Source organism: Thamnophis elegans, chromosome 12 (assembly GCF_009769535.1).
Source record: "Thamnophis elegans isolate rThaEle1 chromosome 12, rThaEle1.pri, whole genome shotgun sequence".
NCBI lineage: Eukaryota > Metazoa > Chordata > Lepidosauria > Squamata > Colubridae > Thamnophis > Thamnophis elegans.
The window spans coordinates 12,176,534-12,202,447 of NC_045552.1; the positions used below are offsets into that span (position 1 = coordinate 12,176,534).

General features: G+C 43.9%; 1 protein-coding gene across 2 annotated transcripts in view; it reads right to left on the bottom strand.

The window, feature by feature from the left end:
* Positions 1 to 22,896, bottom strand: part of LUZP1 (leucine zipper protein 1) — a 75,793-nt gene extending 52,897 nt beyond the window's left edge. Inside the window, exon 1 of one of the 2 annotated variants that reach the window (XM_032227748.1) lies at positions 22,587 to 22,896. The gene's annotated coding sequence lies outside the window, so the exon portion shown is untranslated. Of the gene's footprint in view, positions 1 to 21,944; positions 22,020 to 22,586 lie in introns of those variants that run through there. The other variant, XM_032227749.1, reaches the window with a different exon arrangement.
* Positions 22,897 to 25,914: the final 3,018 nt, after the last annotated feature.

A 25,914-nucleotide genomic window follows, 5' to 3' on the forward strand; every position in this document is an offset into this window, starting at 1 on the left:
ATCAGCTGGGACTCGAGAGACAGAATAGTTGGGGACAGGGACAGTCAGAGATGGTATTTACCGGTTCTCCAAACTACTCAAAATTTCCACTGTTGGTTCTCCAGAACTGATCAGAACCTTCTGAATGCCACCTCTGGTGCAGAGCCATTCAGCATAGCGCGGATAAAGGCTTAGCACTATACCTCAACAACTGAAGCAACAATGATGAAGCAAGAAATGGAGAAACACATAAATCTGGAGAGGACTATATCACAGAGTTGGATTCTATTGAAGTGGAATCCATCACCAGACCTCCTAGCTCAGAAAAATATTGGGATGAAACTCCTACATCACCATGAAAAATCTATATTTCGAAAAGGCTGTCCGTCGTGTTGACAGATACAAAAGCAAAAGCTATTAATCATCATAAGCCAACCCATAGGTCAGTTGGGGAACTGACCTTTCCAGCTTATAGTCACAGGACCAATCTACTCAGAAGTTGGGTTAATGGCCTTTGACTACAAAAGTGGGTGTCTTGAACTCTGCAGATGACTTCAAGTTTGTAGGAAGTGCTACTCATAGAGAAAGGAATTTGGAAATCATTACCAAACAAACAAAGTGACCTTGCCTATTTAAGAAAAAGACCAACGTATTTAGCAGACACTCCAATGTGGTGCTTGAAGATATGGGAACTTCAACTCCCACAATGCCTAGGCAGTACAGGTAGGCATTCTGAGAGCTGAAGTGAGATACAGCACATGTATCCTCTGGACACTGGGTTACTTTCTGAGGAGGAAAAAGCTCAGCCTGGAGCTGCCCCATACAACATCTCAATTACAGGTCAGTTTACGGATGACAAGCTCTGTATGTCAAATGTTTGAATGACAAACTACAGAAACAAATTCTAGAGAAAGCAAATGTAGAAGAGAACAAGAAACAAGAGATGTTGTATGTCAACCGAGACAGGCAAATGCCGAATTCCCTGATCCATTAACTGTTTTGGAAAGAAACCATAGTTTGCTACAGTTCACCCATTTGGAATACAGGTAAACCTACACTTACGTTTGTAATATCATGTTTCCCTGAAAATAAGACTGGGTCTGATATCAATTTTTGCTCCAAAAGACTTTAGGGCTCATTTTCTGGTTATGGCTTATTTTCGGGGAAATACAGTACTAAATGCATCCAGCTGGCTGACAATCTTAACTGGGGCTTATTTTGGGCTTATATTACGACCATCCTGAAAAAATTATGCTAGGGCTTATTTTCCATTTGGGTCTTATTTTGGGGGAAACAGGATAGAGCCTGTCCATCACAGTCATAAATCGTTACAGTCATAAAGCAGGTCATCATATGATCAACCTGATTCATGACCTTTTTGCCACGTAAGTGTTGTTAAGTGAATCGGGCTTCCCCCATTGACTTTGCTTGTTGGAAGCCAGGTGGGTGTCAACTGGCGAAGCATTCCTGACCTGCTCTCAAATTGCCATGGGCGAGGTCACAAATGGTGGTCACATGATGCTGGATGCTGCAATTGTCATAAATTGCATGCTGACTGACAAGGGGCTAAATTCTGATCCTGTGACTATGGGGACGCAGTTAACAGTTTTAAGTTAAGGACTACCAGGATCCAGGATCTCTGAAAGATATAGTTCAATGGTTCTGAGATCTCGTCTGCCAGGTCCATCAGAACCCTGGGGTGTAATCCATCTCGTCTAGGATAGACAAGTGCTCACTTACCATTTTCTTCCCTATTTCAATTTGTGTTCCTAATCTGATTTTTGTGGTGTTGTTTTTGGTAGGTTGGACTGCTTTTTCCCTTTGTGTAAAGGTAAAGGTTCCCCTTGCACATATATGCTAGTCGTTCCCAGCTCCGGTGCTCATCTCTGTTTCAAAACTGAAGAGCCAGCGCTGTCTGAAGACATCTCTGTGGTCATGTGGCCGGCATGACTAAATGCCGAAGGTGCATGGAGTGCTGTTACCTTCCCACCAAAGGTGGTTCCTATTTTTCTACTTGCCTTTTTACATGCTTTCGAACTGCTAGGTTGGCAAAAGCTGGGACATGTAACAGGAGCTCACTCTGTTATGCGGCGCTAGGGATTCGAACCTCCAAACTGCTGACCTTTCTGATCAACAAACTCAGCGTCTTAACCACTGAGCCACCGTGTCCCTGAGGACTACCTATAATACAACTGTATTCCCTAAACTCGGTCTTCAGGGTCTATTTTTTTTTAAACCTGCACAGTTGCAGCAAGAAAGAGCAAACTCTGAAGCACAGAGCACTTAAACTGGCAGCGCTTATTAAATCAAAGAATTTTACGTCGACCAAGTTTTGCTTCCTGTAAAATACGAACATGATAACATCAACGTGAGGCACCAAGAAAATGGGCAAGGAACCTTAATTCTAGACAGATGTTCAAATCCTGCAAGATCCATTCTGCATGGCCCAGGGACAAGAGATTATGAGAGCAGTAGTCCAAAATATGTGAAGAATTTCGAAGAATTATCAAAGTGTCTGCATTTCACAAGTTGAACTAGCGTCTTTTTAAAACATTTTTTACATTGTTGGGATAAGGTGACCCAAGTAAGCTCTATCGGCTACTTTTTCCCATGAGTGGTGGATGGGGCTGTTGTCCCACCCCCTTTGTAGTGCAGTCAGCTGAACCTTTGTGTGTGTGTGTGTGTGTAGGGGATAACTAAACAAACTGACATGTCTGAGAGCTAGAGAGATTGGGACGCCGGCAGTTCCCCATTCCTAATCAAGGGGCTTGTAACTGGTTGGACCGGTCCCCCGCATCCCCGTTGGGAATCAGGGACCACAGGCATGCAAAACATCCTGGTTAGCGGGCCGCTGAAATCATTTTTCCCAGCTGCAACCTCAGCAGGCAGCATGCTGGTTTTGCATGCAGAAGATTCCAGTGCAATTCCGAACATCAAGAGCTTGCTTCCTTGCTTGCTCGCTCGCTCACACATTCCTTCCTTCATTCATGGCTTGAGATTTTGGAAGTTTCCCACAATGGATGGTCTTCCAAGTTCCAGAATTAGAACCAGCGTTATCCATGCTGACCAGAGACATTTTTCTGTCTGGCAGATTCTGGTCAATCAGAACAGCTTTTACTAGGTTAGATTGGAATTACTATATCTAGGCTGCTAAATTACAGATGACTGGGACATGGTTGAAAAGAAATACAGAGCATTCTCACTCATCGTTGCCATCTAGTGGTTATCTGGGGTTGTGCAGCCGAGATAATGTTGCCCTAAGTTAGATCAAGTGGCTGCACTGGAGATTGTGTTGGGCACAGCAATAATTTCCTGAGTTAAATATCTGGGTTTGGGTTTTTTTAACTGCCAAAACAGCACCAAAATGTCAAGCAGATCTCAAATTAAACTGTTAAACTCTTTAAAGATCTTGTGCAATTTGGATGGTTGGGATTAACTCTTTGGGAGTCTGATGGATGTTAAATTTCCAGTCGGATGGCATCATCATCATCATAAATCATCCTAAATTTATTCAATCCGTGGTGAAGATAAAGTGTTGTTTCAGATGTGAGTGTTTAAGTTAGTTTCTCAGGTTATGTTCTTTTTGGATACTGTTCAAACAATCAGTTTAATTAACCCAGTTTTTGGATTTGTATTTGTACAATACACTGCATCAAAAACTCACTGAACCATCTGGGTTGCACACATCACACAAAGCCATACAAAAAGTTAACCAAGGTTAAACCCAGTGCAGCCGCTAGGTTTCTCTAAGTGACTCAGTTGACTAAGTATGTGGTGTGGATGCAAACATGAAATTAGTTTTCTATTACGATGTTTTTGTTCACAACCTGAATGTGGTTCCTATTATATGTATGTAGCATTTGTTTCTGGAACTTTTGTGCTCTTCTGACACGCTAACAATTTTCTCATTCCTTCTCAACTTTCAAGGATGCCTGATGTTGTAAATTATTGGATTTAATGCATTCTTTTAAAATTACAGAGCCTCCTCTCCTCCCCCCCCCTTCTCATTTCCACCCCCCAACCCCAACCCCCGGCTTTCTGGTTTTCAAAAGGCATCTTGCTTACCACTGGGGGGACTATTCTAGCACATCCTAGTATTTCATCCTTTGTGCTCAGTAAATCACTAAATGCTGAATAGGAAGACCTCAACTTACAAATGTAATTGACCCTGGAATTATAATCATAGATCCGTGATGGCGAAACCTATGGCACAAATGCCTGAAGTGGCACACGGAGCCATGTCACCCTGGCACATATGGCGTCACCCCTTCCTCTTCTGGGTTTCTGGTGCGCCTGCACACACGAAGATCAGCTGGCCTTTGTGCATGCAGCAGTGGTCTTCCGTTTTTCAGCGTGAGCATGCAGGCCTGCCAGCTGATCGGCGTGCGCGCATGCACGACACTAACCAGAATACTTGCCGGCCGGCGCACATGTGCGCACCAGAAACCAGAAGTACATTTTCCAATGCACGCATGCCCCCTGGGCAACTCCTTTTCCTGGTTGCAGCCCAGACAAGTGCGCAGAGCACACCCGCGAAGTGTTCCCATTTCAGCACTCAGTGCTGAAAAGGTTTGCCATCACTGTCATAGATTGTTGAGGTCATAAGTAGAGGAATGACTTAATTAAAAACTTCAGGTTTTTAGTCTCAAAGGTGCTTTCCCAAAAGGCAATTGGACGGTTTTTTTTCTCTTAAGAAGAGGTTTCCCTTCCCATCCATCCACCAACCCATTCAGCCATCCATCCATTTGATTTGTTTGTCGCCTCTCTGCAAGATGATTCTCTTTTATGAGATTTTTTGCAGCATTTTGTTAATACCAGAAACTTGGGAGTAAACACTGAAAAACTGACAAAAAAAGAATAAAAGAATAATAACAAATATGCTGCATATTCCAATAAAGGAGAGCCCAGTGCCCAAAATGCGATTACATGACCACAGGGGTGTATGCGGCTATCATAACTCTGAAAACAGGTGGTAAGTAGTACTGGGGAGGTCGTTCGTAAGTTTGGATGGTCATTAAGTGTTCGGTTATAAGTTGAAGACTACAGTATTTATACTGCAAGCATCATCATTAGAAAGTTGATGTTCATGGAGCTAAATTATCATTTTCACCATCATCATCTGGAGCTAAATAATCCTTGAAGTTTAGCTATTTTATCTTTGCTCTCTGGTATCTTATCCAACAAGATGAGGCTCATCAAAGCCATCCTTCTGAAAGTTAATTATCAGTGGAGAATGAGATGGTTCAAGATGAGTTGCTAAAAACCAGTTACCAGTTCTGAATGCAAACATTAATAGGCTTATTACATAGGATGACTGTTCAGGCCTTAGGCCATGGTGAAAGGGCCAATACAGCCAGTGAGAGAAACAAAACTCAAAGGAAGGTTAAAGACATTTCATTATGTCCTGAACAGGAGCTCCTGAAGGCCTCAATTCCAAACACAGTGCTCAGTAATAAAATGTACCTTCTTCAAGCAGAATGCCTCAGCATCTTTAAGCAGACCTGGAAGGACTTCACCTTAAAAACCTGGATGTCTGCGGAGATGACACCTTTGAGTCATAGTTGTCTCAAAGATGCTTTTTCAAAAGGCAACTGGACTGTTTCTTCCCTTGAGGAAGAAGTCTCGCTTCTCAACCAAGAAAGCTTCATTGGTTCTTCATCAGTTTATCCTTCCATCACCTCCACCATCAGTGGTGAAATTCATTTTTTTTTACTACCGGTTCTGTGGGTAGGGCTTGGTGGGCATGGCAGGGGAAGGATACTGCAAAATCTCCATTCGCACCCCACTCGGGCCAGCCAGAGGTGTTATCTGTCGATCCTCCAAACTACTCAAAATTTCTAGTACTGGTTCTCCAGAACCTATCAGAACCTTCTGAATTTCAGTCCAGCCCACCATCCTTCCAAAACTGATGAAGTTTCTTGGATGAGAAGCAAAATGTGTTCCACTTATATCTCCAAGTGAGGCTATGAGAGATCTCTGGAGATTGTTAGTCCATGCAAACAAGTTAACCAGAGATCTGGAGATCTCACTGGTTGTAAGTTTCCAAATTAAATTCCTGGCATCTCCAGTGAAACAAAACTGGAAAGATCTACTGACACAATGGAGGAGAACCTTTTCCATTCAAACACCTCCTAGCTATGTTGGGATTATTACTCCTATATTCTCCTATCCTGTTGCCCGACATTCTACATGGCATGTGAGAATCTAATGCTAAAAATAAAAATTCTCAAGCCCTGCCCTTTGTGGCTTTGAAATTGCCATTTCAATCCGTCTGGAAGGTGGAGGAAGATGGGCCAATATTTAATTGCTCTGCTATTAAAATATGGGCTGTCTATTGAGAAATTAAAACTAATCAAAAAATAAAGTGCAGCAGAGTTGTATAATGTCATAAGGGCTCGGTAATATTGTGATATAATTTTAGACATTTAGAAAGATTACAATATAGATACGTGTTCTCTCATTTTAATTATACGCAATACATATTACAATTAAATTGTATAATATAGTACTGAATGTTAACAAGCTACTTTTCATAAAATCAAAGACAAAATAAACCATATTCCACCTTGACATAATATGCAAATACAGGCACTGGGTTTAATAAGACCAATTCCCAAATCGCATTCCATTTCCTGGAAGTAAGTAAAAGCCATTCAATTCAGTTGAGAAGGAAATTGCATTTAGGAACATACATACATATACATACACAACACAACACACACACACACACGTGTGTGTGTGTGTGTGTGTTGTATTTTTGCTGATAAATAAATAAAGGGAGACTAGTATAGATCTATTTCAAGCTATTTAGCTCTCATCAGCTAGCCATACCCTTACTGGGATTCGAACCTGTGCTATATTACATCTTAGGCAGACGTCTTAGCCATTAAGCCACAGGCTCTCCTCCTTATCAGCTGAAGCCAGGGAGGAGATAGATAGATAGATAGATAGATAGATAGATAGATAGATAGATAGATAGATAGATAGAGAGACAGACAGACAGACATATACATATATACATACACATACAGACACACACACACACAAACACACACACACACACACACATATATATAATCTTCTTTACAATATTTCAATGGTTGAAAAAATATAATGTTGTAAAGGGTCCTGTGTCCAACAACATCTATCTTTAATAGTTTGTTGATACAATTTTATGCTACCAAGAAAAGGTACTAATACAGATACGTTATGATTTTTCTTGCTGCCTCTGTAAATTATCCCTTGGCAGATTATGTCTTATCTCACTGCTTTATGCTGCTGAGACTCTGGATCTGAAATGTTAACGTTAATAAGCGGCATCATTAATCCACCCTCGATTTTTAATGAAAGGGGGAAATTAATGTCATCCGTGTAAATCCTATTCACAGCTACCCTTAAATACTTAAGCCCCACTAGGATCAATGAGACTAAGTCCCAGGTAAACAAGTAAAGGATTGCAACAATTATGGAACAGAGTGAATCACTTCGGTTGTCATTTGGTCATGAAGCGAATCCAGGGCTCCCACAATTGGCTTTGCTTGCCTAAAACCAACTAGAAGGTTTGCCAATGGAGACCACATGACCTCTGAAACTGTCCTAAAAAAATATCTGCTGGTGGCCAAGTGCCAAAGTTTTGATCGTGTGATTGTTGGGGATGCTGCAATGGTTGTAAGTGTGAGGACCAGTTGTAAGTCACTTTTTTCAGTGTCATTGCAACTTTGAAGAGTCACTGAGTGAATAGTTGCAAGTTGTGGACTACCTGCATGCATTAAGGTTTTACCATTCTGATCATCCTAAACCATTGGAGAAGTAGCATCTTTCCAGCTGATCACATTTCATTAAATGGCATAAGCTGTAGCTTACAAAAGTTTCTGCCTTTTAATAAAAATTTGTTAGTTTTATTTTTGACAGGGGTGTCAAACTCAAGGCCTGTGGGCCGCATCCGGCCCAGGGGGCCACCCTGGAAACAGCGGACTGGCCTACAGTGGCGCTGCCAGCAAAAACAGAGCTCAGGAAGCTGTCACAGCCTAAAACAGTGCTCAGGAGCCTGTTTTCACTGGCAGAACGCTTGGGCCGCCACAGGCACCCCCGACACAAGCGATGCCGAACTCACCATGCCCCTCCTGCCCACCCCCAAGGTCAAACACAACCCTGATCCAGCCTTCAATGAAATCGAGTTTGACACCGATGGTCTAGGACACTGTTTCTCAACCTTGGCAACTTGAAGATGTCTGGACTTCAACTCCCAGAATTCCCCAGCCAGCATTCGCTGGCTGGGGAATTCTGGGAGTTGAAGTCCAGACATCTTCAAGTTGCCAAGGTTGAGAAACACTGGTCTAGGAAGATGCCACTAGATTTCTTCTGATTTTTTTTTTACTATCAAGGGCTTCCTCCTACAATGCACTGTTATACAATTTCCTACCATGTCTACAGTTCTGATGAGTGTTTCTTCACAGGAAATGAACTGGATCCAGACTCAAGTCATCCTTACAGACAGGCCTACGGAAACTAATGAGTCTTAAGATACTTGTGATTACCCCAAATTTCATAATGTTCTTCCATCTGTGATGATGCACTTCCAGCTTTAAATTTGGTGCTGTTGTTTTTAGGTCCAGCAATCAATTATACCCAGTGATGTGCTATGTTTTTCAAGCTACTGGTTTTGTTTATGGTTTTAAGCCTTTTGTCAGCCGCCCTTGTCTTCAAGGGCGTCTAATAATTTGGCTAATAACTTTTTTTTTTTTTCAAAAGAAATGAGTAAGCTTGGAATGAACCCTGGCAGCTTGGATGTATCATCGGGATTTTTAAAAGCTTAACGAACTATTCAACAATAACATTTAATCACAAGCTGGGTCTGGAGACAGAGGAAGAAGGAAATGTACAGGAATTCAACTGACTAATGCGCTCGTTCACACTGTTTTACCGAGTACATAATTACAGATGCTTAGCTTTTCCAAAGAAATGGGCCACACCTCCCTGGAAATCACTTTTATAATGTTGACCTCTTTTTATGCATTTTAGCCAAGACAGGACTTCCTGTGGTCACTTTTATGTAAACTGGAGAGATAGCTAATTGTGAACTATATATAGCATACACCTAATTTTCTGTGGAACTTTGGGCATTTTCAACATAAGACATTGCTTTCTTTTATAGCCATCTTCTTTACTCAATCCCCATTCAGTCATTTTGAAGGAGTCTTCTTTTTTTTTCTAGATTTTTTATTTGAGTGGATATTCTACATATCTTGGCATCCTTCTTCTACCCTCTCTAGTGATAATCTTTCTTTTGCCTCCAAAGCTGTGACATTCAGCCTGAGCATAGGCAAATGACAGAAACATGCTGGGGTGGTCGGGGAGGGGGGGAAGGAATAATTCAAATTAAAAAGAGGGTTACTGTTTCCTTAAAAAAAACAAGATTATTGGGAAATCTCCCAAAAGCATGGCTTTCTTACGCCCGGTCCTCCTTCTCCCAAGGAAGGTTGCAAAAATTATACATTTCTCTAGGGAAAGTCAATATAACTCAGGAGAACGATTCACATATGCTACCAAGACACCTAATGGATTACTGGGTTTTAATTTAGCATACTGAGGGCACTTACTCTATCTTGCTGATAGATTATGGTTAAGCTTACCGTACAAACTCGACAATGACGGCTTCTCTAATAAATACAAGTTACAACTCCTGCTGTACTCTCCACTATCACAAACTCAAGAGAACAAACCTTTGTATGCGTGAACACATCTACCAACTTAAGAAATATTATCATGTGTGCAAACCTGCGCACACACAAAATCTGGCAACCCTATCATCAATGACAGCAGATTCGGAGAGTGAGGAGGTGGGGAGGAACATGGACCAGTCCTGGAGTCTGGGGAAGGTTGTTGAGGAGGGCTCTTTGTCGGAGGCAGAGAGGAGGCCAGAGCCGTCTGACAGTTATCAGCTATCTTCGGAGTTGGACATCCATGGGGCAGACGAACAGCTAGAGTCTGTTCCCAGAGTGCGCATACGCAGAGTTGCCAGATGAAGGGAACAACTAAAGAACAGGGGATGACTTGGGAGTAAGGCCACAGATGGACGATGAATGGCCCCTCCCAGAGGAAATAAAAGCGGGGCGAAAGGGGAGGGGAGTTTGCAGGAGACAATTAGTTTGCTTAATTGGTTCCTGACTCTCTGAGACTCCTTGCCAAGTTTGGCAGATATTGGCTTGTCAGCTCTCCAAGCCAGATAAGGTCTGTGACTATAAAGCCTCCCTTGAAAGTCTTTGCTGGATGTGAATGAGCAGAATTCACAGTAAATTAATAAAAGGGGTTTTTGTCGGGGCAAGGAGTTTGCTTCATGCTCTTGGGAAGCCCAGGTCAGAACAGAAAAACTCTGGAAGACAATGGAGGACAAGGGGGCTTAGAATCCTCTGGCCAATGGGGTATGACTTAGTGACTAAACATCAGAATTTAGTGACATGACTTAGTGACTGAACAACAAAGATCAAATGAAAGGTTACTTCCCAACCTCTGTTGTAAACAGTAAAGCAGAAGTGAGCAACTATGGCAACTTTACGACCTGTGGACTTCAACTCCCAGAATTTATGAATTTCAACTCCTAGGATTCCTGAGCCAGATATGCTGGCTCAGGAATCCTGGGAGTTGAAGTTCACAAATTGTAAAGTTGCCATAGTTTTCCCACCCACTCACCATAAAGCATACCTTGGTGTCTTCATTGCCTCGCTTTCACCAGTTTTCATTAATCTATCTTCCCACACACTTAATATTACAGATTGTTTGATACTCATCTTCATATTTCTAAGTGGGGAAATGGCTAGGGCAAGATGGAGGGGGGATTAAACATTTGCTTCTAGATTTAGAAGCTGACAAAGAGAAAGTCTGAAAAGCCCAGGTAGAACCGGTTGATGTTGCTTTTGATTTTTTTTAACTGAGTTGCATTTCTCACTAACTTCACTAATTATTATTCTTGCCCGTCCCTCTGCCTTGAACAGCTCACGTCATTATCTCTTCGTGAACTCGTTTCCCATTGATGATTCAACGGCCACGAAGCCCCAGTAGTTTTTTCTGCAAGTTCATATTGTGATTCATAACACAAACTAGAGTCCTTTTTTTCCCAGGGTTCAGACAGTAATGGGACCAAAACGATTGTAGAAAGCGCCAGAAGATCTCGCTTAAGTGAAGGATGGGTCAACCACATGACAGATGCGATTAATTTTAAGTATAAAATGATGCGTGCTGCAGCAAAACTCTTAACTTTGCAGCTATGGTGATGGGGAATGTGCTACTTTTAAAAAAAACTACCGTGGGATCATGATGTATAGCTCAATGATGGCACCAAGCGAATGTAGCAGTTGTGAAAAAGGTATACTGTGTTCCAGGGATAATTAGGAAAAGGATCGAAAATGAAAATGACAATAGAGTTATACAAATCTATGATCTACTTATCTACTTATCTATTCTGTGTAAAGTTCTGGATGCCAATTTTGATTAGATTAGATTAACAGAGTTGGAAGGGACCTTGTGGGTCATCTAGTCGAACCCCCCACACAAGCAGGAGACTCTACACCATTTCTGGCGGTCCAATCTCTACTTGCAAGCCTCCAATGATAAAGCTCCCACAACTTCCGAAGACAACTTCTGTTCCATCGGTTGATTGTTCTCACTGTCAGAAAAATTCTCCTTGTTTCCAGGTTGAATCTCTCCTTGTTCGGTTTCCATCTGTTGCTTCTTGTCTTGCCATGGTGCTTTGGAAAATAGATTGACTCCCTCTTCTTTGGGGCAGCCCCTCAGATACTGGAAGATTGCTATCATGTCTCCCCCGGTCCTTCTCTTCACTAGACTAGCCATGCCCAGTTCCTGCAACCGTTCTTCACGTTTTAGCCTCCAGCCCCCTAATCATCCTGGTTGCTCTTTTCTGCACTTTTCCTAGAGTCTCAATATCTTTTTTTATAGTGTGGTGACCAAAACTGGATGCAATATTCTAGGTGTAGTCTTGAAAAAGGATATAGTTGCTTTAGGGGGGGGGAATCCTGTGCGGGGGTTCTCACATTGCATTTTAGGGTATGAGCGAGCACACGCTTTGGGCACTTGGCCAATCACTGGCATAGTGGTTAAAGTGTTGGGTAAGGAGCAGCGATCCAGATGAAATATATCCACAGCTAGCAAAGTACCTAAAGAGACCCCTGTGTTTCCCAGCACTCAGTCTAGCAGCTTCTAAAGTCCAAATGGGCTGAGAGAAAGGGACTGGCCCAAATGTCCCGCAGGGGACTTCCATGGCTTTGAATCTGGACCTTCTTGCTGCTAAGTCCAGCATCTTGCAAAATTGCACTAGTCCAGAAGGCGGCCATCTTAGTCCAACAATCAAAATATTCACTGTTTATTCACCTTTAAAATAACAATACCAATATGATGATTTTTACTCAGGATTTCAGTTGGTCTCATCCCCAGATTCCATAGTAGCATCCAATAACCCCATGCTCTTGTGCTTTGCTCCAAATTGATATTCTCTTCTAGCATCTTCAACATCTGGACTGTGTTAAATCCCCCAAAACAAGGAGAATTGGTTATGATACACATTAATCATCAATACTGATGATGATCTCAGTATTTCACCTCCAATTTAGGAAATAATGTGTTTCTTGCAACAGAAGTTACTGGAGAACCCCGGTAGAAAGGAGATATGACTCTTGTGCCATCTTTGAAGACTTCCCAGAAGATCATCTAGCTGGTCTTTTGGGAGAAGCACAATGCAGGATCAGATTCAGCAAAACACTGTGTACTTTCTGATAATCCAGCTATCATCATTACTAATGCCTTCAAAATGTGTCTATGAAGATTCTCAGTCATCTACGTCATGGTTTTCCCAAAGGTGCTTTTTCCTGGGGCAACTGGACTTTCTTTGTTTTTCCTTGAAGACGTTTTGCTTCTCATCCAAGAAATAAGAGAACTAAAAAAGCTTCTTGGATGAGAAGCTAAATGTCTGCAAGAAAAAATGAAGAAATCCCAGTTGCCTCTTGCCTTTTGGACTTCAAAATATGCCAAGATATGCTAGAATTCCCAACCCCATGCCCAAAGCGGTTAAGAACTTCAGGCAGACATCAGAAAAAGATCCAAACATGTCTGGCATGGAAAATGTGATCTCCTCCCCTTTTTTCACAATGTAAGGAGGAGAGTCCATCAGGTGTTAGAATGAAATAGGAGGAGATCTGGGACTGATACATAGATAAGTGGATTGGACAAATATTCATGGAAAATGAAGTTACTACCAATTTACTACTTTCTGGATCAGAGAGAGCCTTCTCAGTGAGCAGCAAGGGACAATTGTTAATGCAGTAACTCCAAATTAACTGTATTGTCTGAATGTAGGCATATTTCATTTTATCATTTTTATCATTTATTTGGGATTTATAGGCCGCCCTTTTCCCTGAGGGGACTCAGGGCGGCTTACATTCATAGGGAAAGGGGGGTGCAATACAAAGACATAAACAATATGTGAATAAAATAGACAATAAAAACACAACTTTCATTCAACACTCAACACTCGGGTGGGGCGAATTAGAACTTATCCCCAGGCCTGACGGGATAGCCAGGTCTTAAGGGCTGTGCGGAAGGTCTGGACGGTGGTGAGGGTGCGAATCTCGACGGGGAGGTCGTTCCACAGGGTCGGAGCTGCTACTGAAAAGGCTCTCCTCCGCGTAGTCGCCAGTCGGCATTGACTGGTAGATGGGATTCGGAGGAGGCCCAATCTGTGCGATCTAATTGGTCGGAGGGAGGTAATCGGCAGGAGGCGATTTATTTCCTTTAGAAATAAATTGATGGATTCCTTGATTCTGCTTGCTATAGTTTCTGTACCACTTCAAGCAAACTAACTTGAAGTATTTTACAAGGTCAAGATGCAAACTACCACCCAGCACCGTAATATTGCCAAATAAAGCACTCCCGTGTTGCATTTTTCTCCAGCATAGCTCCATCTCTTGCATTCCAAGTTCATACATTCCCTGATTTCCTGAAACAGTCAGCACCTCTGCCCTCCAACAATTCTCTCTTTTTTTTTTGCCTGGCTTCCCATAAGGAACTCAACAAGCATTCCCTGCTTACATACTGTACCTTGGGCAGCAGAGCAAAGAGCTAACAAGGCCACGGATTGTTATTGTCGGTGCCTCCTTTCCCAGTTGACATACCAGCTAATGAAAGCTGGGACATGATCAGTGAAGTAAAGACAAGGATTGAGAAAGCTCAAACAGCATTCTTCAGAATGAGAAAGGTCTTCTGCAGTCACGACATAAACCTAAGACTGAAAATCAGGCTTGTCAGATGTTACATCTTTTCTAGCCTGCTCTACAAAGTAGAGAGTTGGTCTCTGACAGAAAACCACTTGAAGAAACTAGAAGCATTTGAAATGTGGATTTACAGACGGCTGTTATGTATAACCTGGGTTGACAAAATCACAAATGAGGAGGGAACAAGCCGCCTGGGAAAGCAAACGGAAATCATCAAAGTCATTAAAAAGCGAATGTTAGAATATTTTGGACATGTGATGCAACACCCAGAAAAATACGGCATCCTTCACTTAATGCTCCAGGGAAAGATTGAAGGCAAATGAGGTCCAGGCAGAAGAACATCATGGCTTCAAAACCTAAGGGACTGGTTTAGACAAAGCTCGGCAGTATTTTTTCATGCTGCTGTTGACAAAAATAGGATTGCCAACATGATCGCCAACGTCTGATGATGGATATGGCACAAGAAGAAGAAGAATACCAGCTAATGCCAGTTAAGATCTTCCTAAGCCAGGCTTCCACTTCCTCACTAGCAAGAGTCATGAATCCAAGAGAATCCTTAGATGGGATTTGTTTTTCAGGGAAGCCCAATCTCATTTGGAATCAAAAAATGGAATCATCTTGGAACCACAACTCCATCTTGTTTGAGTTAAGCCCAAGTCTGCCTTTCTCCACCCAAAGTATGATGGCCTCCAAATTGCCAGTCAAGACTTCCCCTGCATTTCCTTTCTACCCAGGGTGGAGACATATGAAGGGAGCCCTTCATAACCTCTTGCTCACCTCTCAAAGGTGGCTTCATGCTAAACAATATCGAGCAGAGGATTTCTCCAGGTCTCCCATGTCCAGAAGAGGCCAGTGTTTAGAACTGGCTTCTTTGCTTGTCTTTTGAAGCAATTTATTTTATATCCAGGCTTTATTATTTTTATAGTGAGCCTGGCGGAGAGAGAGAGAGGCACTGGCCCAAAGTCACCCGCTGGCTTACATGACTTAGGCAGACTAGAACTCACAGTCTCCTGTTTTTGAGCCTAGCGCTTTAACCACCAACTGGCCCTCTTTCTGATTTTTTTTTTTCCTAAATCAACTATATCCTTTTTCAAGACCACACCTAGAATACTGCATCCAGTTTTGGTCACCACACTATAAAAAAGATATTGGGACTCTAGAAAAAGTGCAGAGAAGAGCAACCAGGATGACTGGGGGGACTGGAGGCTAAAACATATGATGAAAGGTTGCAGGAACTGGGCATGGCTAGTCTAGTGAAGAGAAGGACCAGGGGAGACATGATAGCAATGTTCCAATATTTGAGGGGCTGCCACAGAGAGGAAGGGGGTCAAGCTATTTTCCAAAGCACCACAAGTCCAGACAAGGAATAATGAATGAAAACTGATCAAGGAGAGATTCAACCTGGAAATGAGGAGGAACTTTCTGACAGTGAGAACAATCAACCGATGGAACAGAAGTTGCCTTTGGAAGTTGTGAGAGCTTCATCAATGGGAGGCTTTCAAGAAGAGATTGGACTGCCATTTGTCAGAAATGGTGTAGGGTCTCCTGCTTGGGCGGGGGCTGGACTAGATGACCTACAAGGTCCCTTCCAACTCTGTTAATCTAATCTAATCTAATATCTAATACTCCTTCCTCCCCCTATTTTCCCCACAACACAACCCTGTGAGGTGTGTTTGGGCTGAGAGAGGGGACTGACCCATACTGGGTGTTTGCTACCTTCAGAATCATAGACAATACCTCAAAAGGGGTACCTGCTGAGAACAACAATGAAAAGAGGAGGCTGCCCGTTTTCCTGAGCTTCCTGAAAGCATCTGGTCTGATACTGTTTGTGATTCAAACAATTATTTGTGGACTCTTACATAAAGGCCAGATTAGATAGTGATGGGTGATCTCAGAGCACTTTTCTTATTGTCTTAGTACATCTGGAAAATCACAAATTAGGGACGGCTGCTATAATTCTAGACCTAGAATTTTTTAGAATCAGTATTCCCACCTCAATAGCACACAGAGACAACAAACACACACAAAACACACTTTTATTTTTAAATGTATTGATCTTTTGGGGGGGGGGGAGTTGCAAGAAATTTTGCAAGTTTTCCCAAGTATAGATATAGAAAAAACTGTTCTTGGGCAGGGGGTTGGACTAGAAGACCTCCAAGGTCCCTTCCAACCTTTTGATTCTATGACTAATGTGGACAAGGCTAATAAGAGCCAGTGTAGTCTACAGGTGGTCCTCAACTTACAACTATTCCTTTAGTGAGGGTTCAAAGTTACAACGGCACTGAAAAATGTGACTTACAACCAGTCCTTGCATTTACAACCACACTGCGTCAAAATTTGATTCCTGGGCATCTGGCATAGCATTTCCAATGGTTGCACCATCCTGAGGTCACATGATCACCATTTAAGACCTTCCTACATTCAAAGTCAATAGGGAAAGGCAGATTTGCTTAAAGACCACATGATGAACTGGGCCGCGGTGGTGCAGTGGTTAGAGTGCAGTACTGCAGGCTACTTCTGCTGATCACCGGCTGCCAGCAGTTTGGCAGATTGAATCTCACTAGGCTCAAGGTTGACTCAGCCTTCCATCCTTCCAAGGTGGGTAAAATGAGGAGCCAGATTGTTGGGGGCAAGAGGCTGACTCTGTAAACCGCTTAGGTAAAGGTTCCCCTCGCGCATATATGCTAGTTGTTTCTGACTCTAGGGTGCGGTGCTCATCTCTGTTTCAAAGCTGAAGAGCCAGCACTGTCCAAAGACGTCTCCGTAGTCATGTGGCCGGCATGACTAAACGCTGAAGATGCACGGAACACCGTTACCTTCCCACCAAAGGTGGTTCCTATTTTTTCTACTTGCATTTTTACATGCTTTCTAACTGTTGGTTGGCAGAGGCTGGGACAAGTCACAGGAGCTCACTCTGTTATGTGGTGTTAAGGTTTCGAACCACCAACCTTTCTGATCAACAATCTCAGCGTCTTAGCCACCAAACCACCGCGTCTCTCTGTAAACCGCTTAGAGAGGGCTATAAAGCACTGTGAAGTGGTATATAAGTCTAAGCGTTATGGCTATTTACTCAACAGCTGCAGCGATTCCCTTAATAACTGTGGCAAAAAAAAGGTTGTTAAATTGGGTGTGACTCACATAACAACTGACTTGCTTGCTTAAATTCTGGTCTCCCATTGGAGGTGGAAGCCAGGACTACCTGGAGTCCACCAGCACAAGCGTTATTTGTCTAGGGAAAGGCACTCTTGCTATCCAACACGCTCATGCTTTCACACCGTGGCACAAGCAAACACAATTAATCATGACGGAAAGCCTGGAAAAAAAACCCTTCCCTGGGTTTTCTTCCAGACAATAGGAGGGCCACAGCCAAAAGTGCTAAATTCCAGAGATCTTTAGTGAAAACAAATGCCATGTTTTCCTCAGAAACTTAAGGGGGGGGGGCTGGCTCCCTCCACTCCCCCTTCCCCGCCGCAGGAACAGCCTCTTGTCAGCTCCGAATGGACAAAAATGGACTTACAAGGCAATAAACAAGCAAGAGATTCACACCAAGCCCTGCCTTTCAAGCCCAAGGATGGTTTCACTTTAGGGAGAAAGGAGGAAAAAAAAAAAGAGGAAGGAGGGGGAAATGCTGAAAAAAATTCCTCAGAGTAAATTGAGCACAAGTATTTCTACCCAGGGGGGTGTGGAATGGGAGGATGGCTGATTAATATAAAGACTTTTGGAGGGCAAGGAGGAGTTCTCCGCTTGTTGTGGGGTTTAAAAATTCCCCACTCCACCTGCACGTAGGTGGATTCCCCTCGCACACATGCGCAGGCTAAGGATTTTACACCACTATTTTTAATTAACCGGAGAAGCAGCAAACCGACGGACATGTTTTTTCCTATGATGCCAACAGCATCCCATGTGGAAGGCAGCAAATACTTTTTCCATCCCCTTTCCTCATTCTCCATTTTGTTTTTCTTACAGGTACTCTTCGACTTCACAACGTTTCGTTTTAGTGACCCGTTCAACGTTACAACGGCACTGAAAAATGTGACTTATGACCGTTGGTCACACTTACGACCTCTGCAGCATCCCCACGTGATCAAAATCCAGATGTTTGGCAGCTGGTTCGTAGTTACAACCGTTGCTGTGTCCTAAGGTCATGTATTCCCCTTTTGCGACCTTCTGATTAGCAAAGTCAATGGGGAAGCTGGATTCATTTATGCAGTTGATAAGTTAGGTTACTAACTTATCAACTGCAGTGATTCACTTAGCAACTGCGGCAAGAAAGGTCATAAAATGAGGCAAAACTCACTTAACAAATGTCTCCGCAACAGAAATCTTGGGGTCAATTTTAAGGCGAAAACTACCTGTATTTATGTGATGGAAGGTGACATTCCCATTCCACTTTTTCTCCAGAAAGTCAAGCTGGCCAACTTTTATTCTCCAATTTTCCAAACAACAACCATGTGAGGAAGATAGGGCTGGGAGAGTGATGGACGGGTCCAAAATCAGCCATTTAAATTCCTTGGCTGAGGGTGGACTTGAATCTGGCTCTTTCTCTGGTCTCAATCCAACACTTTATTCAATATATCAGGCTGGCTTTTTCAAAGTGAATTATATCATACCGTGCCACCATCAATTTTCTCCACAACAACCCCACCTTGTGAAGTAAGTTGAGCTGAACGAATGAAAGAGTGTCATAACCCAAACTTTGTTGCTAAGCAAGACAGTTGTTAAGTGAGTTTTTTCCCATGTTATAATCTTCCTTACCACAGTTAAGTGAATCACCGCATTTCTTAAGCTAGTAACACGGTTATTATTATTATTATTATTATTATTATTATTATTATTATTTATTAGTTTTGTATGCCGCCCACTCTCGGAAGACTCAGGGCGGCTTACAATAAAAAGGGAAGGGGGATATAAAAATAAAAACAACAGTTTAAAATTGCAACAACATTCATAACTTAGAATGGGGCTGGATAATTCAACAGCCCCAGGCCTGCCGGAACAGCCAGGTCTTAGTCACTTTGCGGAAGGCCGGAAGGGTAGTAAGGGTCCGGATCTCAACGGGGAGATCGTTCCAGAGGGCCGGAGCAGTTACAGAGAAGGCCCTCCCCCGGGGGGTCGCCAGCCGACATGGTTGTTAAGTGAATCTGACTTCCGTGTTGACTTTGCTTGTCAGAAGGTCGCAAAAGGTGATCCCATGACCCCGGGACACTGCAGCTGTCATAAACACATGCCAGTGGCCAAGCACCCATGGGGATGCTGCAATGGTCATAAAGTGTGAAAAACAGTCATAAGTCACTTGTTTCAGCGCAGTAACTTCAAACAGTCACTAAATGAATGATTGTAAGTCAAGGATTAACTGTACACTACACCGGCTCTTATTAGCCTTGCCCATATTAGTCATAGAATCACAAGGTTGGAAGGGACCTTAGAGGTCTCCTAGTCCAACCCCCTGCCCAATAACAGGTTTTTTCTATACTAAGAAGTATTTCTTTGCTCAAAGGTCATTCTAAATCACAATTATGGGTAAAGATAATCAGCATCTCTAAGCTGTATATACCTTATAGGTATACCTGCACAGAAGCAGTGGGGCGGGAAGGAGAAGGGGAGAGAGAGAGAACTATACTATGCTGCAGTAGTGACTGCTTTCACCTGTCCTCCCTGAAAAATTTGGAGGAAGGGAGGGCCATCTACAATTTCAGTCAACTGCATTCCCACCAATGTCCTGGGATATAGCCAAGGATTTAACGTTCACTGCAGCTAAAACCCATGAATCTTGGGTTTAAGCCCTGCTTGCCTGTGATATGATACAAGCAAAGTTCACAATGCATTATGAAATTTGCCTGTCTCTAGCTTTGCACACGGAATGAACACAAACTCTGTGTCTTTAAAACTGTGGTTAATAGCTTCATGTCAGGAGGGAGCAAAGCCAGGATACAACCGTGATCCAGCACTATAAGGAGAGGTGGGCGTTTCGGTCTCCTGCCTCAGAGAGGCTGCCATGAAGATAAAAAGATTGAGGGAAAAGCCATGTCCTAGGTGCTGCTCATAAAAAGGCTTGAAAGATAATAAAATACTGCACCAGAATATTGCAGAAGGAAAAGCCACATTTAAAGGGTGGGAAAAGCTGTCAGACAGTAATCTATACTCAGCAATGAAGATGCACATTTCCCTAAACTTACATACTCCAGGCAGCCTGAATTGCAGTTCCAAATACCAAACACCAAACTGGAAGTTAAGAAATCTTCAGTCAGGCTCATCCAAGCTGCATCCATATTTATTCCCAGTTCTAAGGTGCAGCTTCCCCAGCCTGGAAGGCCTCCTATTCTTTTAAACACCCCATAAAAGTCAGGAGGCTAAGAGGCAGACAATCCACCCGATGCCATTTTTTGCAAGCCACCACACTACATCAGTTGAATTTCCACCTGTCCCTGTTTTCCAAAGGAACTGAACTATTTAGTGGGAGGGAAAACCAAATCAGGAGCAACCAGCACAGCTACCTCATTATAATCTTAACACTTTCTCCGGCAGTAATGCTTAACAGTCTGATAAAATACATAAAAGTAATATTTTCTCCCGGAAAAAACAGGGCAGGATTTACATGATAGTTAAGATGATAGATGATAGATAGATAGATAGATAGATAGATAGATAGATAGATAGATAGATAGATAGATAGATAGATAGATATGGAGGGAGGGAGGGAGGGAGGGATGCAATATATGTAGATAGGTAAGTAGGTAAGTAGGTAAGTAGATAGATAGATAGATAGATAGATAGATAGATAGATAGATAGATAGATAGATAGATAGATAGATAGATAGATATGGAGGGAGGGAGGGAGGGAGGGATGCAATATATGTAGATAGGTAAGTAGGTAAGTAGGTAAGTAGATAGATAGATAGATAGATAGATAGATAGATAGATAGATAGATAGATAGATAGATAGATATGGAGGGAGGGAGGGAGGGAGGGGTGCAATATAGGTAGGTAGGTAAGTAGCTAGATAGATAGATAGAGAGAGAGAGAGAGAGAGAGAGAGAGAGAGAGAGAGAGAGAGAGAGATATGGAGGGAGAGAGGGATGCAATATAGGTAGGTAGGTAAGTAGGTAGGTAAGTAGATAGATAGATAGATAGATAGATAGATAGATAGATAGATAGATAGATAGATAGATAGATAGATAGACAGACAGACAGACAGACAGACAGACACGGAGGGAGAGAGATGCAATATAGGTAGGCAAATAGGTGGGGGAGGGAGAGATGCAATATAGGGAGGGAGGGAGGTGTGTACACACATACACACACACACACACTCTTCGGGTGTCGCAGAAGCCTCTCCAAGGCGCAGTTTAGGGTGGGAGTGGAGAACTACCCTTTCAACTGCAATGGGATCACGTTCCCAAACCACTGCGGGAAACAGCCTCAGCACACCCAGCCTGCCTACTAAAAGAAAATCCTACCAAGTTCGCGGAAGCCCCCCCCCCCCCCCCGCCTCCAGGTAAACGTCCTGAGGCCCCTTATGGTCCTGGTCCCGCCGATACTTCTGAGCCGCCCCCCTCCCCCCCCCCAAGTCACTTCCCCGCAATTCCCGAGATGACCTTGGACTGGCTGGCTAGCCGCAATCTCCAGCCCGATCTCCCGACACGGAGGGGCCTGACTTTGACGCCAACGCGCGCTTCGGAAACGCACCCTTTTCCTTTTTCCAGTCCCCGCTTCCCGAGAGCCGAGCCTTACTCGGGATCAGGCTGCGAAAGGGCCGCGCTGGCCCCTCTCTTGGGAGGGAGGAGCGCCCCTCCTGCAGCCCTGCCTTCCCAGGGAGACAACCACCCCCCCCTCCCGCCTCTCCCCACCACCCTCGGGTCGGACCCTCAGCCGAGCCGTCCCGGCGAAGGCAGCCCCCCCACCTCCCCACCCACTTTCCTCGGGCCATTGCCTGGGCAGGAAAGGGCCTGGCCGCCTGGCGTCCGAGCGGGAAGAAAACTTGGGGATGGCTTCGGAAGTTGCAAGCGCGAGGCCGGCGGACTCTTCCCGAGAGCTTGCCTGCCTTCCCTGCTCCCTTCCTTTCCTTCCCTTCGTCTCCAAAACCGTGGCTAGTGCGGGGATTCCGGCTTCGGCTGTGTTGTTGGGTGTTTTTTTTTTTGCTCCGGGCTTGTCCGCGCACACTGGCAGTCTGAACAAAGCGGATGCCTTGAATTCCTTCCCAGCCCAGCTCGGGTTTGGCAGCGCTTGGAAGCCCCGATCGGCCAGCAGGAGGAGGAGGAGGATGCAGCCCCTCGCCGACGGCCCCCCAGCCCACCCGGTGCCCACGCCGGCCCGTAGCCCACGCCTTACCGGTCCTCCTTCCCCAGCGCCGCCGCCGCCGCCGCCGCCACTGCTTTCCTTTCGGGCGGCGCGCAGGAGCCCAGGGCGCCCCAGACTTTCTTCACCTCCTCCGCCTTTCACCGCTGCTTTTCTCGCAAAAGGCCCGGCAGGAGCTGCCGGCTATGCCCGCCCCGGCTGCCGGGGGGCGCCCACTCGGGGGGCGGCGGCCCGCTTGGAGCTGCTTGATCCGGCGGCCCCGCGGACTGGCTGAAGGGCTGCCTGGCGAGCTGGGGCTTCTCTTCCCGACAATGAGAGGCGGCGAGGAGCCGAGCCGAGAGAGCCGGAGCCCCTGCGGGCAGGGCCTGACGTCAGGAGGCGGAGGCAAAACGGCCGCGACGCCTCGCTCCCTGGACGCGAGCCCCTGAGACGCCTTCCGCCCGCCAAAGGAGGCGGGAGCCCCGGCCGGACTCTCTCGGCCGGCCTTGCGCGCACAGAGGCGGGCTATCGCCGGCCGCCTGAAGGAATCTTGCGGAGGGCCCGCCTTGGGCCCCAGAGGTCGCGCTGGCTTCGCCCCGTGGGAGTTCGGCTCCCCCGTGGCCGCGCTGAGGACGGCCCACGGCTCGGCCTGTGGTGGAAACGCCGCCCTCGACCGAGTCCGCGTGGCCCGGCCGGTGTCCCTCAGTTGGGTGGGCGTCGTATAAGTGTGTGAACGCAACGGCCCGGTCGCTTGGATCCCACCGGCCTTAAGTTTAAGGTTAATATACGGATCAGGTCGCTGAGCAAACCTTGGTTGGCTTAACGTAACTGCTGCTGAGTCCAGCTCCTGCAAGGTTTAGACTGCGGATTTGGGGGGCTTCCAGTCTTAGGACATATGGGGAAAATCCCTAATTTTCCGCCCATGTGGTCAGAGAAGAGGAAGAAGTAGGGTTAGGTCAAAGATGAGTTTTGATTAGATTAGATTGGATTAATTGATTAATTAATTAGTTGGAAGGGACCTTATAGGTCATCTAGTCCAACCCCCTGCCCAAGTGGAAGACCCTATACCAGAGAACTTCAAACTTGGCAACTTTAAGACTTGTGGACTTCAACTCCCAGAATTCTCCAGCTGGAGAATTCTGGGAGTTGAAGTCCACAAGTCTTAAAGTTGCCAACTTTGGGGAACCCTCACCCTACACCATTTCTGACAGAGGGCAGCCCAATCGACTTGATTTACCCCTTAATACCTTTCGAAGCCATTAAAGTATAAAAACTGACACATAAAAATTGCCTGTAGATATTTTTTATGATGCCTTATTTTATTACGCCTTTCCCTGTTTTGGGCAATACATGAAAGGCCCCACTCACGCTCTTGAGCAAGGAGTGTGGAGTGATTTACAGCATAGGAAACATCTTCTAAAAAGATCTTGGAAGGCAGCTGATTATTGGGACAGACAACATCAGTCAGAGCAGAGAAATCTGATGTAGTAATCTTAAAAAATTCACTTCCAGAGGCCCAGGGAAAAGGGTTAAAACAACAAGAAGTATGGTATATTGCTTATTGTTTTTTTTAAACTGGTTAAATTATTATTTAGACTGCAAAAGACAGTTACATTACAAATGTAATAAAGATGTATTATTGTTTAGACAGTTACATAGAAAGGAGATAACATAATTTGTTAAGAGCCTCATTTCCATCTGTATTGCTCATTGGCCAAATATCTTATTCCAACATGTATTTAATCTGGACGTTTTTAGTGTTTTTGTGTGTTATGATTGTTTTAATATGTTTTAGTATTTTTAATTGTAATGTATTTTCATTTTATTGTAAAGCACCCAAAGCTGCCTACCGACTGAGGTAGGCAGCTATAGAAATTGAATAGATAAATAAATAAATAGATAAATACTTTTCCTTGCAAGAAAGTAATGGTTTGGTATGTAATTTGGTATGTAATTGCTGAACATCATTGCATTCCTTTGCAGCCACATAGGGTCACTGCTTATTAGAGACATTTACTAGAAAATAGGATAGTTATTACAGAGGAGGGCTTCTAAACATGTGCAGAGTTCCCATGTAGTTATTGTTTTGTAATTTTTAAAATCCTCAGGTTGACATTTAGCACACATTTTAAAAAGTCAGCATTTTCCAGACATAAGTTCAATTATGAAATGCTGAGCCTGTTTAATACAATAGATATACGGAGATATTTATTTTTCTTAAGAGATCACAAGGAGGTATGCCATTGTACAAGTTGTCACTCTGCCAGTACACAAAAGGAATTAGAATGTGGTTTTAAATACATGCTGATTAATCCCAAATAGGCAGAAATAACCCATGGTCAGAATCTAAGAAAGGTTTGTTTTTTTTCTGGTTGGTTGAAAAAGCAAAGATAACTCAATAACAAACATTAGTATAGGAGCATCCCTTTTTCCATGGCTGCTATTGACTCTGTAACTAACTTTTCCCCATGTGTTAAAGCAATTGTGTTAGGTTGTCTTGCTTTTAATCTTCTTGGCGCTAACCGTTAAGCATCTTCACTTTACCTACTGCAGTTCTTAGCCACTCAAGTGGGGTTCCTGATGTACAAGAAGGAGAGGCAGAGCCTGGTGGGCAGAGTCAAGAGAGGAATCAGTCTGGAGTCCTTACGTTCCCACAAGCAATCTAAGTTCAACCCTTTTTGAATTTGAATTTTGAATTTTGACTAGATTCTTGTGTACAGGCATGAGCAATAAATCAGCTTAACTGGAATTTAATGTGCGATCCTCATTCGTCACGCTTGACATCCAACACCAATAGCTTGTCCACACCTGTCCTTGGGGGGGGGGGGGGGGGTCGGCACTAAAATCTGTAAGGTAGCGTGTGATGCATTTAGAAGGGGAATTGTACAAACTATAATGTCAGCTGTTCCTCAAAGCATTCTCTTGAAGGCTTAATGTAGCTGCTCCACAGTCTCCTTGGTGGGTATCCATGTGTGAGTAGCAGCCCAGCTTCATTAATGGTTCCAGTGCAAATGTCGCCTATTTAAATCTGCATACTTCAAATGAAAAAAAAGCTTGCAAGGCAATGACAGGCTTAATCTGGCAATTATCTTTCCAGATGTGACAACTTGTCCTTTTAGACAAGTTTGGATTGACGTACAATTCCCATGTTCTCCAATGCTAAAAACATACCATATGTGGGGAAAGAATCACATTATAAGCTCAAAATTGATATAAGACTAAGGAGAAAACTTAAAAATCTGACATCTCACAGATTAATTCAAAATATCCTGTGCATAGCCTAGTAAAACACATTTCCTCTCATCCTGGATTGGAGGCTGGTGCAATCAGATTATTCTGATCCAAGTGTGAGAGTGAGTTACTAGCAGTCTTAAGCTAACAA